At 41.8% G+C, this 16,280-nt stretch overlaps 1 protein-coding gene across 7 annotated transcripts in view; it reads left to right on the forward strand.

Moving 5' to 3' along the window:
* Positions 1 to 16,280, forward strand: part of ST7 (suppression of tumorigenicity 7) — a 234,325-nt gene that overhangs the window by 74,122 nt on the left and 143,923 nt on the right. Inside the window, exon 1 of one of the 7 annotated variants that reach the window (XM_077834327.1) lies at positions 2,881 to 2,928. The exons of the other annotated variants lie outside the window; for them this stretch is intronic. The gene's annotated coding sequence lies outside the window, so the exon portion shown is untranslated. Of the gene's footprint in view, positions 1 to 2,880; positions 2,929 to 16,280 lie in introns of those variants that run through there. 7 annotated transcript variants of the gene reach the window in all.

Consider the following 16,280-nt stretch of genomic DNA (forward strand, 5'->3'; position numbering starts at 1 on the left):
GTCTTGCTTTAAATTCTGAATCTTCCAGAATGTATATAAATCTGAGAAATGTGTCTGTGGTCACAAAACTGTTGGTACGTGGTGACTTTTAACTGAGCACTTTCAATATTCCTCACTCAAGTATTCATTCATTCATTCATTCAGTGTTTCATTTTATGAGTCAAAAGACTCCACGCGTGGCTGTGGAAGAATGAGACCATATTTTCAGTACTGGTGCTGCTTGATGGTGGTAGTGATATTATAACATATTGGTCATGCTACACTGAGTGTTTTGTAGATGGGGAAAGTTATAATGGCAAGTTATCGTTCCAGATTGAACCAAATTGAACCATTGAGGGCAAAGTTCATCGTGGCTCCCCATCTAGCAGCTCCACTCTGGAAAAGTAAGAGAGAGGGGTAGAGACAGGAAAGCTGACCTGGGAAATGAAGGCATGAGACACATAGACTAGGTGTGTGAGAGTGTGACTGGTCCTTCCAGCATGACTTGGGGATTTCTCCCTTGGGTAAATTCAGCTATTAAGATACCCAGTGTTACCTCTGGAGTTCGGAGTTGTTAGACAAAATTGGAGAACCAGGTGAAAGAGATTATCTCAACTACAGCAGCTTCAGACATCATTAAGAATGGTTTATGACAGGATCCTAAGGGCTTGTCTACATGGAGCAGTAATGTGGACTACTGGGTTGTGATTTCTAAAACCTGCTAACATGTTCTCTATTCATTGATCCAAATAGACCCTGCTGGTGTGCACTAAAGCTTCCCTCGTGCACTTCAACATAGTGCTGTGTGAAACAGTCCTACATTAAAGTGCACTACAGAACATTACAAAGAGATTACTCATTATGGTATGTACTATGCAGAGACTGAGATTGTGGAAGTTATAGTAAGGTCCGTAAACCCAACACTAAAATCGCATAGTTATTTAGCCGGAAAATACATTCTTAGCTTTATTCCCCTGTAGCAGATTTTGAGGACCCATTAAGCAGAAAAGAATGTCCCTGATTTTTGTTTATATCAGCATGTTAGCAGAGTGGTTCAGAGGCCCAGCGAAACCTCTTTGGACATATTACTGTGCCTGACTTGAGATAGGTAGATGTATAGAAGATCCTAAAGGTAGTCAGGCATCTTGCTTGAGTGCATGAACCTTGTTTATTTTAATGAGATGGAACATCAGCAAAAGATGGGATGCTCAGGCAGAGCCCATTCAGGAAAATGAGTGCTGTCCAGCAGAGTCAGGCAGGCAGGCAGCCCGAGCAATCCTGAGCCAGCCACACCACAGAAAGGGGAAGCAGGCAAGGAAGAGAAAACACTGCTTTGGAGACTAGAAGACAGGAAAAGTGCCATTCCGGAGCCAGCCACTCCAGTGACCTCAGATCTATGTACGTACTTATCTGGCCCACTTCACAATGATATCTGAGTGCCTCCGATTAATGACTGCTGATTCTTGGGGCAGTGAGTATTAGCCCTGTTTTATGGGCAGGGAACTGAGGCATAGAGTAACTTGCCCAAGGTCACAGGGAAGTCTGTGGCTGAGCTGGGAACTGAATCCCGCTCTCCTGGCTCCCAGGATAGTACCCTGTTCGCTAACTAGACCATCCTTCCTATCTCATAGGTAGAGATAGCCCAGTCGCAGGGGTTGCTGTGGGGCGGTTGAAGGGATAAAGCATATTACCCTCCGTCAACTGTGACCACTTGTTGAACTTCTGGGAATGGAAAAAAATCTTGACTTGCAGGAAGTGAATGGGATCAAGATTCCTTTTTTTAAAGCGAAGGCCTGAAGTGCAACTCAGTTTGCCCAATCATAGTACATGATTTGTGTCAGCAGATAGCATTCCTTGTAAGGAAATAGCTACTGGAGCGGCCTGTGATTTGTTTAAATGTCATAAAAGAAGTTATGAACTTAGAGAATGAAAGAGGACCATTTCCCGTCCATCTTCATATGTTCAAAGTGCAGGAGTAGTACTTAGGCGCAGAATCAAACAGTCGTAAACTCTGGTCTGTTTAATCTGCAGAAGCAGAAAAGGGCGATAGATCTTTTAGCCTGAGAACAGGCAGGAGGATATTATAGTCCCTCTGAGCTGCATGACCCAGATAGAATGTGCAGTACATACAAGGCCTGCGTCACCCTGTCTGAGCCAGGAGTGGAAGCACAGGGGATTTGTGTAATTTCAGAACAATTAATAGTAGCTCTGTATCCAGCTAATAATATAGCCACAGAACCTTCCAAACCCTCTGCTTTTTCTGAGCTGGGATACCCTGCTTGACCTCTCTCACTTGACCCTGGAGCAGCAAGGGACATTTTCACAAAATGCTGTGAGAAGAGCATACAGCACTTGTGAATCAAACAAAGGGAATATATGAGGATGGACATAAAATGAGCAGAAATCCATCCAGTTTACTGGAACTACTGTTATAACATCATTTCCTAGACCCCAATCTGGGAAGGTCAAAAGCTATAATAGAAATCCTTTCCTGATAGAAAGGATAAAACCATTGTGCTCCCAGTGATTTGTGGACCGGAAAAGCATAGGATATTGAGACTCTATATTGATTTATAGAGAGTTAATTTATAAAACTATAGAGATAGACATTTTGTACCCAGAATCCAATTTAGGTCAGTGGAAAATGAATGGCTTTACTGTACTTGATCAAGGTAAAGCTTATCCCTAGGAGTTTGAGTGAAGATGCTCATAAGCATTTGTAACACCACAGGAAAGATGAGTGGACTTTTGCATTCCCTTTGAGTTGATAAATGCTCTCTATCTGCCTTCCAGTATTGCATGGACAAGTATTTGGTGATTTCCAAGATGATCTATGAATCCCATTTTTAGAGGTCATTCTGGTGTACAGCAAGGATATTGAGCAATATATGAGAAATTAAAGGAAAGTGCTTCTCAGATTGCAAGAATGTGGAATAAAATTAAAACCTGGTAAGTGTGACCCCTTTGAGAGAGAAGTCTAGTAGCTGGGAAGATTACTATCACATGAAGGGTACTGAGGTGATTCTCAAGGTATGTCTGCAGTTCAGTTTGAAGCAGAAGAAACCAGAAGCAATGCAAGAGATACAAAGCCTGTGAGTTTCCTGAGATAACGTTGGGGACTCTTCTCATATTGTGCAGCCCTTATACCACCTTTGCAAAGGACCTAATGCCTCTGGGTCATGATGTTAGGCAGAAAAGAACTACCACTTGCTTTCATGGGAGTAAGAATTCTTCGCTTTGAAATATGTTGTTACTGACCAATTCAGGGACTTGGTCAGTCAGTCAGCAGTGTGCCCTTGTTGCCAAGAAGGCCAATGGCATTTTGGGATGTATAAGTAGGGGCATAGCGAGCAGATCGAGGGACGTGATCGTTCCCCTCTATTCGACATTGGTGAGGCCTCATCTGGAGTACTGTGTCCAGTTTTGGGCCCCAAACTACAAGAAGGATGTGGATAAATTGGAGAGAGTCCAGCGAAGGGCAACAAAAATGATTAGGGGTCTAGAACACATGACTTATGAGGAGAGGCTGAGGGAGCTGGGATTGGTTAGCCTGCAGAAGAGAAGAATGAGGGGGGATTTGATAGCTGCTTTCAACTACCTGAAAGGGGGTTCCAAAGAGGATGGCTCTAGACTGTTCTCAATGGTAGCAGATGACAGAACGAGGAGTAATGGTCTCAAGTTGCAGTGGGGGAGGTTTAGATTGGATATTAGGAAAAACTTTTTCACTAAGAGGGTGGTGAAACACTGGAATGCGTTACCTAGGGAGGTGGTAGAATCTCCTTCCTTAGAGGTTTTTAAGGTCAGGCTTGACAAAGCCCTGGCTGGGATGATTTAACTGGGAATTGGTCCTGCTTCGAGCAGGGGGTTGGACTAGATGGCCTTCTGGGGTCCCTTCCAACCCTGATATTCTATGATTCTATGACTACATGTAGCTGGCCAAGTGTGGAGTACAAGCAATTACAATAACCCATTGTATGTTATGACTACTGCAAATGTAAATGCTGCAGGGTATCAGTGAAAATAGTGGTTTACAAAGCTCCCGTACAGCACCTATCCTTCCACAAGGAAACTCAGTTGAACAGTTTAGCAGAACACTGTTAGCAATCTCATGAGCATTGACTGGAGAACAAAAGTCAAACTGGAAGGGCTATCTACATCAAAGAGTGCATTCTTATACCTGCACCAAGTTTGACAGCACTGGTTATTCTCCATTTTCCCTGCTGTAGGGGTCCTCTTCAGTGTGACCCATAGATAACATTTTTTAACTAAGTACAGAGTACATGGCTAATAATTATATGAGCTATGCAGATCGATGGAGGGAACAACTGAATAGAGCCTATGAAAATCCGCAAGAAGGAAAGCTGGAAAGTCAGTGAGATGGATAAAACTCAAGCACAAAGGCAAAAAAGGGAAGATTTTTGGAAGCAAGGAATTCAGTGGGATGTCAGATGAATAAAATAAGTTGGATAACAGATGCAGCCTTTAGTACACTATCCTGAAAATCAATTACAGCTACCACTCCCTAGCAGAACTGCCAAGGGCTGCTCCAGTCCATGGGGATATATAGCTTCAGTGCTCAGGAGACTGAATTACATATACGGGAGCAGCTATCAGTGGTTATGCATTGGAGAGAGCAGTGCCAGAAGAAATGGGCATTCAGAGGTCTTTACCTAGTACCTGATTGGGAGTTCTGTTCCTGGTTGTGGATTGCCTGCCTGGGCTCCTGGGTTATACTAATTGAACCTGATTGCCAGTGCATTTGTCTTTTATATGGAGACTACTAGTCACAGCATGCAGTACTTTATCTGGATCCAAGAAGATTTCACGTTGATCAAGATGGTACATTGCATGCTTGATGATAACTGCAGTCTCTGTGGGTCCCAATTCTAGTAGAAATGCAAGTGGCTGCAGGTTACCTTTGGTCACCCCTATTTACAAGGGTTTACAATGAATTGAGCTGCTGGTGTTTAGTTATTCGTTAGCTCCAATTAATTATTTCCTTTGTAAAATTCAATGCACAAAGATGGGAAGAAAACTAGGTTAAATTTAGGTTCTACTATCTTTATGGGTAAACACAATCTTCCAAATAAATCTGACTTTTTTATAATCCAGAATGTCAAATCAGTCACCTCAATGTTTGAGAAAGTCAGTGCTGCTAGCCACAGAGATTCAAATGCAAATTTCTACATTCTTACTCTACCTGGGTGAAAACAACATATTCTTTTATCCACTTCTAGGTCGCTGGTTCAAACCATTCCAGGTTAAAGTTGTGACTGTGTCTTCACTAGGAAGAAACTCCCTAGGATTTACATCCACCAGCTAACCTGCGTTAAAACTGCAACAGATTTATCTTCACTAGGATTGTAACAGAGTTTACTTAACATGGGTTAAAAATACACCATTTTCCCAAGTGAAGGTGAAGCCTGAAAATCACTGCTTTGTGATACACTATTGTATGACTGATGTGAAATTTAGGTCTTAGATGCTTTCCTACAAATATCCACTTGACAAAACCATCATCTCTGGCAATCCTTGTTATCAGCCTATGTAGACAGACCAAGGATTTGAATGCATGTGAGAATGAACTACCCATTCATCTCTAGTAGTGGTCTTTTCAGAATGGGTTGAGGCATGTTATCGGCAACATGAGGAGGCAGATATTGCTACCCCTGCAGTACCTGTTCTGTAGTTAAAGTTCAGTCAATGCTGTCAATCTTTCATGAGCTGGAACATAATTTTTAAAAGTCAGTTTTTATTGGTGACCGGTTGATCAATAATCCTGACAATGTCAATGATTGGACTAATCTTTGCTCACTGACTGAAATTTGCAACTAATCCCATTTCTGCTTCAGAAGTCAAAGAAGTAACTTCCTAATGGGAAGAGAAAAAAATCTCATGCCTTTAGGCCTTGTCTACAGTATGGTGGAGGAGATCAATCTAAGTTACGCAACTTCAGCTATGTGAATAATGCAGCTGAAGTCGACGTACTTAGATCTACTTACCGTGGAGTCCACACTACACTATGTCGATGGGAGATGCTCTCCCGTTGACTCCCCTTATGCGTCTCGTTCAGGTGGAGTACAGGAGTTGACAGGAATGCCACTTCAGTTGATTTAGCGGGTCTTCACTAGACCCGCTAAATCAACTGCCGATGCATCGGTCGCCACACGTTGATCACCCGATAAGTGTAGACAAGTCCTTAGACTCAGACCAAAGTGTTGGGCCATGCTTCTTGTGCTGCATCATATGAGAGCCCTTAGAAGTGATTTGATCTGTTGAAAGAGGAGAATGAAAAGGTAACAGCAGATTTTATCAATGAGTATATTTCAAAGTGAAAACTAATCTGTACAAAATTGTGATTGACAATCATCCCAACCCTTTTTATTTATATCAGTCCAGACTGATAACTGTTTGGGATCTGAATAACCCAACTTGTTTGTTTAATTCTTTTGTGTTAGCAGTTTTTTTAAAAAAGGGAGTGGAGCATAGCCACTAGCACAAGTAGAATAAGCTTTCTCTTTTCTTTAAAAGCCTGTTTTTTCTAAGCCTTTGCATATCAGCCAAGTTAAATGGTGTTGGGCTGAAGTCTGGTAATGTTTTCAACTTTTATGCAAATTATTTCACACATATTACTGCAAAATGCTGTACCTATGGTACAGATCAGTGCAGACAGATTTAGATGTGACTGATGTAGTACAGTGAAATCTGTCCTAAGAGCACAACAAGGTTCAACAAAAATTGGTTGGTTAACAGACAGTCTTCTCATAAGAGTGGAGTAGAATTGTACTCTGTGCATGTGGTGATTTTTTGGGCTGGTCTCTGAAGACAGGAGGTTGACCAAGAAGGTTGGTCTCTTCTATAGGTTTCAGCGTCCTTCCCATTGCCTTAAACACTGTCTGAGTTCGCTATGGGCTTGTCTGCGTGCAGAGCTGCACTGGTTAACAGAAGGTGTGACTTTAAACCAGTATAGTTAAACCAGCTCCAGAAACTGTATGGACACTTTAAACCAGACTTAGCTTAAATTGACTATGAAAAGGTTTAAACTAAACCCTAATAAGCCACTCAAACTGAAATAAGAGTGGCCACAAAGGGGGTTGCCCTAGTTTAACTACAGCACTGGCCCAAAATAGACTCCAACTGACTTCAATGGGCTTTGGATCAGGCCCTAATTCACTTATATTGACAATGGGCCTGGAGATGAACCTGCCTTCCATTAGCCAAATCCACCTTGGGCAAGACCAAACCCTAAGTAAAGAGTTCTTGTAGAAACACTTTCTTTCTTTAAACCTAAATTAAATCAGTTGATCAGGGCTCCTATTTCTCTAGCCCCTGAATTCCACTAAGTGAATTCCAAACAGCATTTTTCTAGAGGGAGCAGCAAGCAGAAGCCTCTGTACAAGGCTGGAAAATGTGGAGGAAAATAGAGCAACTTCTTTTTTTGTTCATATGTTTTACTCACAGAGTAACTGACAAAAGGAAGAACACCTTCCAGCACCATGGTACTTACAAGGAAAATGGAGATTGCCTTACTGTTTCTTGGAGCAAATAGGAACATGTACTAAAAAACACTGAGAGTGAGACCAACTGGATTATAGATGTTTTTTGTAAATTGCTTGTGGATATCTTCAGTGGCTATTGCACAAGTAATGGAAGAGTTTGGGAGGTGTTCTGAGTGAGCTTTATGTTGAGTTTTCTATTCTCTGGTCCATATAAAAATAACAGCACAGATTTACTATTTGCTTATTTCTGAAAAATCTTTGAGATGTGAGTGCCTCTTTCACTGATACAACACCAGTTCCCTAACTCCTGTTGTCGCGTCCTACATTCAGAACAAAACAGCTTGTGTTGCTACTCTCTTTTTTTATTCCTTCACATGCAAGGCCATGTTTATATCTCTGTCTGCTACCTTTGATAAAAACATGTGGTTTGAAGTTCTACCAAAGATGAGCTACATTTTCTAAGCACAACAAACTAATTTAAATCATTAACTTTAATTTTTTTGGTCTTGTGGCTTGAAGTCAGGCCTTTGATGTTACTTGCGCAGAGTTAAGCTTATTTATTTAGAGCACATGGTAGAAAAGATTTCCAAGATTGACCTGAGTTAATTTGAATTGCTCCAGCAATGAATGTGGGCTTTCTTCTCTCATGGAATGACGCCAGTAACTTTTCTATCGGTCCACATAACAGGTACAGCTGGCTGTGTTTACATTATGCCCCCAGATGATTGTTGTTATTATTACTTCTTTGTACTGACGTGGCACCTAGGAGCTCCAGTCATGGACCAGGACCCCATTGTGCTAGGCACTGTACAAACACAGAACAGATCCCTGCCCCAAAGACCTTGCAATCTATGTACTGTGTTGTGTATAATTATCAAACTAGAGCTGGTTTGGAAACTTTTACACTTTTGATGAAAATGGGGAAAAATCACAAAAAAACCCAACAACTTTCTGACAAGCTCTAAATCCAAACCAAACCAAAAAACCAGTGACCGGCAGGCAACTGAGCTGTGGAGACTTAAGCAGGAATTTAGGAGAGCAAGCTCCCACTAGAGAAGGAGCAGCAGAGTGAGGGAGCTGCATTCTTTGGGACTCCTCTGCAGGCCTTAGCAGGGGCAGTTAGAATTTGGAAGACCTGGCCTCAGTGCTACTGAACAGGCTGTAAAGCTGCAGGCATATGCAAGAGGGGGGTGAGAGGAGGAGTGTAAGAGGGGCAGGTACGAGCATGGTTGATGGTGGTGTTCTTGACCCTCTCTTGGTGCAAAGACCGCTATAAACATTTTAGAAATTTAAAGAAAAAACAGTGCCGGAGATACTACTGAAAGGGTGCTAACATTAGTCAGTTTTTGAAAGAAAATTCAAGTTGGCACTGCTCTTTTCACAAATGTATAGATCTATATGGACGAGTATTTGCCACAGTAAATGTTGCCAAATAGCCTTAGATGATTTGCATGAGCAAGTGGGGGCGAGCCCCTTGAAAGCGAGTGGCTCTGTAAAGCTGCCTGGCAATCCAGTGCACAGTGTCTGCAGAGTAGGCTTGCTTGTCTGCAAAGCAGGCAGGGATTCTCTTTGCACTTCCGGGTCAGAACAAGGGGTGCTACTAGGGTGGAGCGAAGGAGACAAAAGAGTGAGGTAGCCACATAGCCAACGGTGGGGGGAGAGGGGTTGTGACCATGACACCAACACTACCTATCCATATTATCTTCTCAAGGCTTTGGTGGGGCTGGTCTCCTCCGTCCCTCATTTTATGGTCGCTGATTTCCCTGTTTCACACAACTGCTGTCCCTATCCTGACTGTCCTTTTTATTCAACTAAAAGCACCAATTTAAGAGCCTCGCCTTTTCCTTTTCACCCAGATGGTATCCTCTGCGCAACTGGGAACAATCTGTGCTAAAAATGAATGGGCACAAGCCCAAGACTGTAGACTCACTCACAAGATGATCCTCCTTCTGTATTACTTCAAACTAAATTCATATTCGGGCGTACTTTGCATTAGAATGAGCATACCCAAAAGGAATTGCAGAATAAGGAAGAAAAGAAAAGGCCTGTGATGTTTTGTTTTAGCCTGGCTTGCTCTTAATCCTGGTAGCCATTCAGCCTGGATGGTAGCAGTAAGCCTGAGTACCAGCTGTGCCTTGCCATGTGCTGCTGTGCTATTTCCAACTCCTGTGAAAATGAGGCATTTCCATTTAATTTGCATTTTTCTCTTTTTATCGAACAAACAAATGAGCACAGAAAATGCATTTATGTCCCCATTAGTGATACCTCCCCTCCATTCAGCTACATATACGGTATGACCCCTTTCAATCCATTACTTTCTTTACATTTTCTAACATCGTGTTCTTAAAAGAAAATGACTAGACATCCTGTCATCAATGGAATATGCCTGGTTATTGATTAGCTCTCCCGCAGTTTTCAGCTGTGCTTTTGGCATTTGTGTTCTGAATGCAGATTCTCGGTCACAACCCCATTCATCAATCCAGGGTAGTGGATATACTGAACACTAAGAGAGCTCTACTGGAAAGTGTCCTTGGCACAAAAAATCCTTGTATTAGGAGTTTATCAAAAGATCCCAGTATTTTGGTTTGCCTTTGTTGTTTGCGCACCACTTTACATTTAGGGACTCGTGCATTTTGCCCTCTGAAACATTTGATACCCATTCCTTACTATGATATGGTCACCTACTGAAGGTTTCCTGCCTAATCTTTTATTCTTGTCCCTCTTCTCCCTTTGGTGCCACCAAAGACCTGGTGGCCTGACTGCCTCCATTGAGAATATCAGCCCCTACTTTTGAATACATGCGGCCTCCCTCTACCCATCTTCACATCCTTCAGCAGGGAATGCATCCAGATAGCCAATAACTTGGCCAGTCCCACATGAAGCACTCAGAATGAGATGAAACAGAAATCTGTGGTTTGAGATGGGTCTACCAAAACATCAGATAAATGCCAAATGAGCTAGGATGAACAGAAGGAGAATCAGCCCTTCTGTGACTGCTATGCTCCTCACAGCTGAATCTGATGGTGTCGTCCTTTCTCCTTCCGCCTCACATACCTTCTGAAGCAGTTCCTAGTAGCTTCAATCATGTGCTTGAGAACTTCCTGCCAAGTTTGATTTCTTAACATTACAGGACAACAGAGAACTCCCAAAATATTGCTCTCCCCTATTGAGAGAGGCTGGCATAGAAAGCAGATACTTCCCCCGCCCTCAGTGGTCTGATACCCTGATATATACCTTCCTTCCTCTTACTCTGCTAGCCAAGTCTGCAAGAAAAATCAAGACAGTTCAGCCCAGTGATCTTGGCAGCATCACAGCAGTTTGGTTTCCCCATCTTTGAGAGATTTCAGCCTGCAGACCATGGATGCACCGTGTGTGTGGAGGATCTCCTCATTCAGTAACTGATTAGGGACCAAAGACAGAAAATCAACATTTTCATCCTGGAGACTGTACAAAAGAACATTCTATAAAACATAGCTAGCTGCTCGCAGAAGCTGGGACACCTTCCACTTACTTCATACTGGAAGAGGTTCTACACCTAGAGTGTGAAGAACCTTGTCCCAAGAATGTAACTTGCCAGATACAGAGCTAAAGAAACTTTCAGTTATGAACTACTTAGACTTTCCTGTTCAGTAGCTTATGCAAGGTCTGACATCTTAACTCCAAGTGGCAGAATTTGATGTTCTCAAGATATCTAGGGGAGAAGGTCACCAAGCATCTAATTATTTCCAGATTCTAAAGATCAGTTTCCAGGCTCAGATCGTGTTCCAAATTCTAATTGTAACATTATATTTTTATTCTGGACTTTTTTGCATCATACTTTTCTATCTGTAAGAATTTTGGTGCTCTATTTTCTGTTACAACAAAGGTTGCATGCCAGATAAGTCACCTTGGTATGAAGAGTGAGGCTAATTAAGTGAAATAACTATGAAGGAGCCAATTTTCCAGTTTATGGTGGACAAAGTTGTTTTAGGGATAGCAACCAAACCTATGGCAAAGACCAATTTGGTTACCTATTTGACTTGAAAAACATCTTTATCCTTGTGATTGAAGGGTGGGCACCCCATGGAATGCAACTTCATTTTCTAGATGGCAGGTGGGCTTGCAAGTATTTCTTGAGTCAAACTGAACCCATTCAGAAATTAGATGCCTTATTTGTCCTTGTCTAGAGCCACTGGCAAGGAACTAGAGCCATGAAAATAAGTGTATCTCATTGGATATGGTGACTATATCAGAAGCTTAGAGAAAAGTGAATAAAACTCTTTCTGCTGTGACTAAAGCCCACTGTATGGGTTGCATGGCAGAACTCTGGGGAGAGGGAAGTTTCATCTTATGATGCGATCTGCAGAGCAATCATTTGGATAGTGCTATCTTCTGTACATGACCAGATAGAGATGTACTTGTCAACTGATGTGGCCTTTGGTGATCTGGTCTTGCAGGCTCCATTGGTCACTCATATTTATATCTTTAACTCAGTCATTTCTAATCTAGTACCATTTGCTAATTCTCAATAGTGCCCCTACACTGGTTAGTGAGGCTGCATATATTGGACATTATAGTTTCTTACTTGAAAATTAGTCTTCTTATAGCATCTCCCTGGTCTGGAGGATTCCATCCCTCGTTAACATAGCTCTCTGGTTTTGATAGGTAGGTAGGTATGTAAGTACATTTGCTTTGGAATAATTTTTTGGATTATTTTGCCAGGCATCTGCCCTAAGAGTTTTTGGCTCCATTACCAGTTTTCAGCAAGGCTTGCCTCTATTTTCAGTACGTGGTTAGGATTTCTCAGTAGGGCTTCCAGATTACTGGTGTGTGCACTAGCAGAAGATCTCTTCAATAGGTAAGAAATAGAATTGCCATCTTTATGATCATTTCATTACTAGAAGCTCTTTAGCCTAAATACATTTCTGTCCAATGCAGTGTTTCTTCCAATTCCAGTAACAAGTTCTTTCTGCTTAGAACTGGGGTGGGCAAACTATGGCCCGCAGGCTGGATCTGGCCTGCAGGATTGCCACCCCCGTGGTGCTGTGGGGCTAAGGCAGGCTCCCTGTCTGCCCTGGCCCTGTGCCACTCCCAGAAGCGGCCAGCACCACATCCCTGTAATCCCTGGAGGAGGGAAGGGGGCAGAGGGCTCCGTGCGCTGCCCTCGCTTGCAGGCACACCGCCCCCTGCAGTTTTCATTGGCCAGGAACGGGGAACCACGGCCAATGGGAGCTTCGGGGGAGGTACCCTCAGGTGAGGGCAGCGCGCGGAGCCCTCTGCCCCCTTCCCCCAGGGACCGCAGGGATGTGGTGCCAGCTGCTTCTGGGAGTGGCGCAGGGCCATGGCAGGCAGGGAGCATACCTTAGCCCCATGGCGTGCTGCTGCCACCCCGGAGCCACTCAAGGTAAGTGGCACTGGGCCGGAGCCTGCACCCTGAACCTCTCCTGCACCCCAACCCCCTGCCTTGAGTCCCCTGCCGCACCCCACACCCCCCTGCACCTCCACCCTCTGCCCTGAGTCCCCAATCCCCTGCCCTGAGTCCTCTGCCTCACCATGCACTCCCTCCCACACCTTAACCCCCTGCCCCAGTCCTACGTTCATGGCCGTGAATGCAATTTCCCCACCCAGATGTGGCCCTCGGGCCAAAAAGTTTGCCCACCCCTGCTTAGAACAAGATTTAAAAGCTGTTTAGGAGCAACTACCTATCTTGAGCTATAGCAGCATTGGCAGAATATAGCTGCTCTGCGGGCAGTTGCTATGGGGAGCCAAAGCCATGGTAAGATTTTATGCTGCAGTTATTTATATAACTATTTGTATCCCGTGTTTGTGATGATAGTGACTGTATCATTCAGAAATAAGATCCCATGCACATTTTGATTTAAAAATAAAATGATAAAATATCTTACCTTTTATCTGAAATCCTTTATACATTATCCTATCACAAAACATTTCAGAGAGGGTCAACTGTAAACTAAAAAGAAAAGAAAGTTTTTATGGTGTGATATAAAGAGAAGAATTGAGTGAAGTGTACAGATATGGGTAAATTTAAATGGAAAGAGGGGGTCCTGCCTTAAATAGTTTTTCAAACAAATATGTGTTAGATTTAAGTCCACCAAATTTTGGTACCTGAGCTATCAGTACACATTTTTATTTGTGTGTCATACTTTGATTACAGTTATCCTTTCATATTCAAGGACAAAGTCCCTTCTTTGTCATTGATTTGGTTCTATTATTTCAAGAGAAAAACACGAATATGTGTTTTTGTTTTGCTTTTAATTGCATGAATTTCAGTCTTTAAATTTATACTTTTCATTTTTTAAACGTATTAAACCTAAATTTAACAAACATGTATATTTTACATTCTTTGACAACATTTTTTCTGGGTATTAAATGATTTGAAAACAATCTAACTCATTAAACAGCCTGTGTGCAGTGTCTTGGTCCAAATTATAGTTCTAAATGACATCATATATTTTATATATTAGCATTAGGCATAGGCCTGAAATATAATATATTGTAACTCACCTCTTCCTTGTCAGGCAGCTGAGCTAAGGAAAAGAAATATCTCCTGAATGAAATTAGTCAGAGTTACTTCCTGGAAAGCTGTTAATGAGGCAAAAAATGTCTCTTGTGCTGTCTGATAATTATTCACTTTTCCATTGGATTATTAATGCCGAGACTAATGGGCTAAATTTATCCCGGGCATAATTTCACTGATTTCAGTGGAGTTATTTCAGGGATGAATTTGTCCCCATTTGTATTTTTCCTCAAACCCAATTTATTGTTATGCTGTCATACTCCTTTCAGCTGAACATTGCTGTTGGAATCTATACAGCAAGTTAACTTGGAGTATGGCCCTTACAATTTGAAGTAACGAAGCTTTATCCTTCAAGGTGATATGTAACCTTGACCCCCACCTACATCTTTGTTCAGGCATGGACCATTTTGACCTTGGCACGATTTAAATTTGTCTTCTGTATTTGTTTTTCCCCCCTGAAGAAAAGAACAATACTTTTATCTTCATAGGAATCAAAGCATATTCATACAGTTGCCATTATAGTCAAGTTCCTCTGAAGGTGGGTGCCTATAATTCTGTTTAATGTAGATGTTCTTCTGTATATTTGATATGGAATTGATTGGCGTTGCTCATTGTAATTTCTGCTAGTTTCACTGCAGAACTTTTTACAGTACTAGAATTGGCACTTTACTATAAAGAAGAAGATAATGGACCAGATCCCATTCGCTCAAAGAGCTTCACCTTTCTGCATAGGAGGAAATGTGGCTACATCTTTCCTTGTACTGCCACTACTTACACTTTACTCACCCAACATAACTATCCTTTTTACTGTTTTACTGTCTCTTATAGATTTGCAGAATATGATTAATATGTTGAACAGTAGGACATATTGGAATGCAGTGAGCCAAATTTTGAGCTCAGTTCCGCAGATGGAAATCCAAAGTTTCAGAGGAACTAACCTAGATGGATATTTGGTTTAGATTACTAGATTATAAAATTAGAAAGGGCCACTGTGATCAACTAGTCTGACTTCCTGTATAACACAGACCAGAAGAAGTCCCTGAATTAATTTGTATTTGACCTAAAGCATCTATTTAAGAAAAACATCCAATCTAGATTTAACAAATGCCAAGTTATGGAGAATCTACCACCACCTTTAGGAAGCTATTCCAAAGCTTAATTATCCTCACTGTTAAAAATGTGTGCCTTATTTCCAGTGTAACCAAGAATGGAATCTGGTCTCTTGTATTTTTTTTTTAATCGTTACTACAGATATTATGGAGATTAAAAGGATCTAATAGCGAATGTTACATATACTCACTGAAAGATGCAGGGGGAGTGGAATTTTTCACGGCTTTGAGCCCACTTGCCATCATAAGATGGTTCCATTTATGTAATCTGATGGCTTTTAAATAAAAGTCCATTCTTCTCAAGTGACAATTCTATTTTTCCATCCTGGGTCAGAAGGTACTATTTATAGGTTTGGGGGCCCTATGTAGTGCATTGTAGGGGTGGGAGAGAAGAGTTTCTGCTAGATCAAGGAAACTATATAACAAAGGAATCTGAATGTGTTACTACCAATGGGAGATTTTGAATACTTATATGGGAGTAGAAGGCTTCTGTGCTGAGCGCTCACCAGTAAAAGAGTGTCTGAATGTTGCCATGGCTATAGCAGCAACAGATGTAGTCATGGACATTATTGCCAAGAAGCTTAAAAGGAGAAAGGGAAGGGGATGAGCTTGGAAAAACAGTGTCATATAGTAAAGGTCATATGAAGAACACCTGAGAATGCAGTCTTTCCTCTTACAAAAGACAAAGAATTGTACTGGTTATGCCGATTTTCCAGTATAATTATAAACAACTAGAAATGCGATAGCTATATTTATAGCTAAATGCCATGCTATAGCAACACAAAAATCACAGAAAAAAACTAACCCAACAAAAGTCACAAAACCAACCATAAAGGAAAGAAATCAGTAGGGTTGTTTAATATTCTGTTGTTTTACAGCCAAGCAGCCAGCCAAGCTAACACTTAACAAATTTTTGTACCTAGGGAGAAGAGAAGAAGTGTTTACCTTTTCCCTATCCCCACTTGTATACAGCAGTCATAGGAATGTCTAAGTCAGTTTGCTTAGGGTACATTGTGTCCTACGAGCACAGAGTCAGTGCTGATTAGCAAAAGGTGTTAATGAGTGGAACAGTTGACAGACACATCTTGTCAGAGTCCAGATTTATCATCTCTGTGACACGTGATCTCTACTATTCCATGGAGCAAAAATCCTGCAGTTAGTCAAGAACCTGAGACT

Source organism: Eretmochelys imbricata, chromosome 1, assembly GCF_965152235.1.
Source record: "Eretmochelys imbricata isolate rEreImb1 chromosome 1, rEreImb1.hap1, whole genome shotgun sequence".
NCBI classification, from domain to species: domain Eukaryota; kingdom Metazoa; phylum Chordata; order Testudines; family Cheloniidae; genus Eretmochelys; species Eretmochelys imbricata.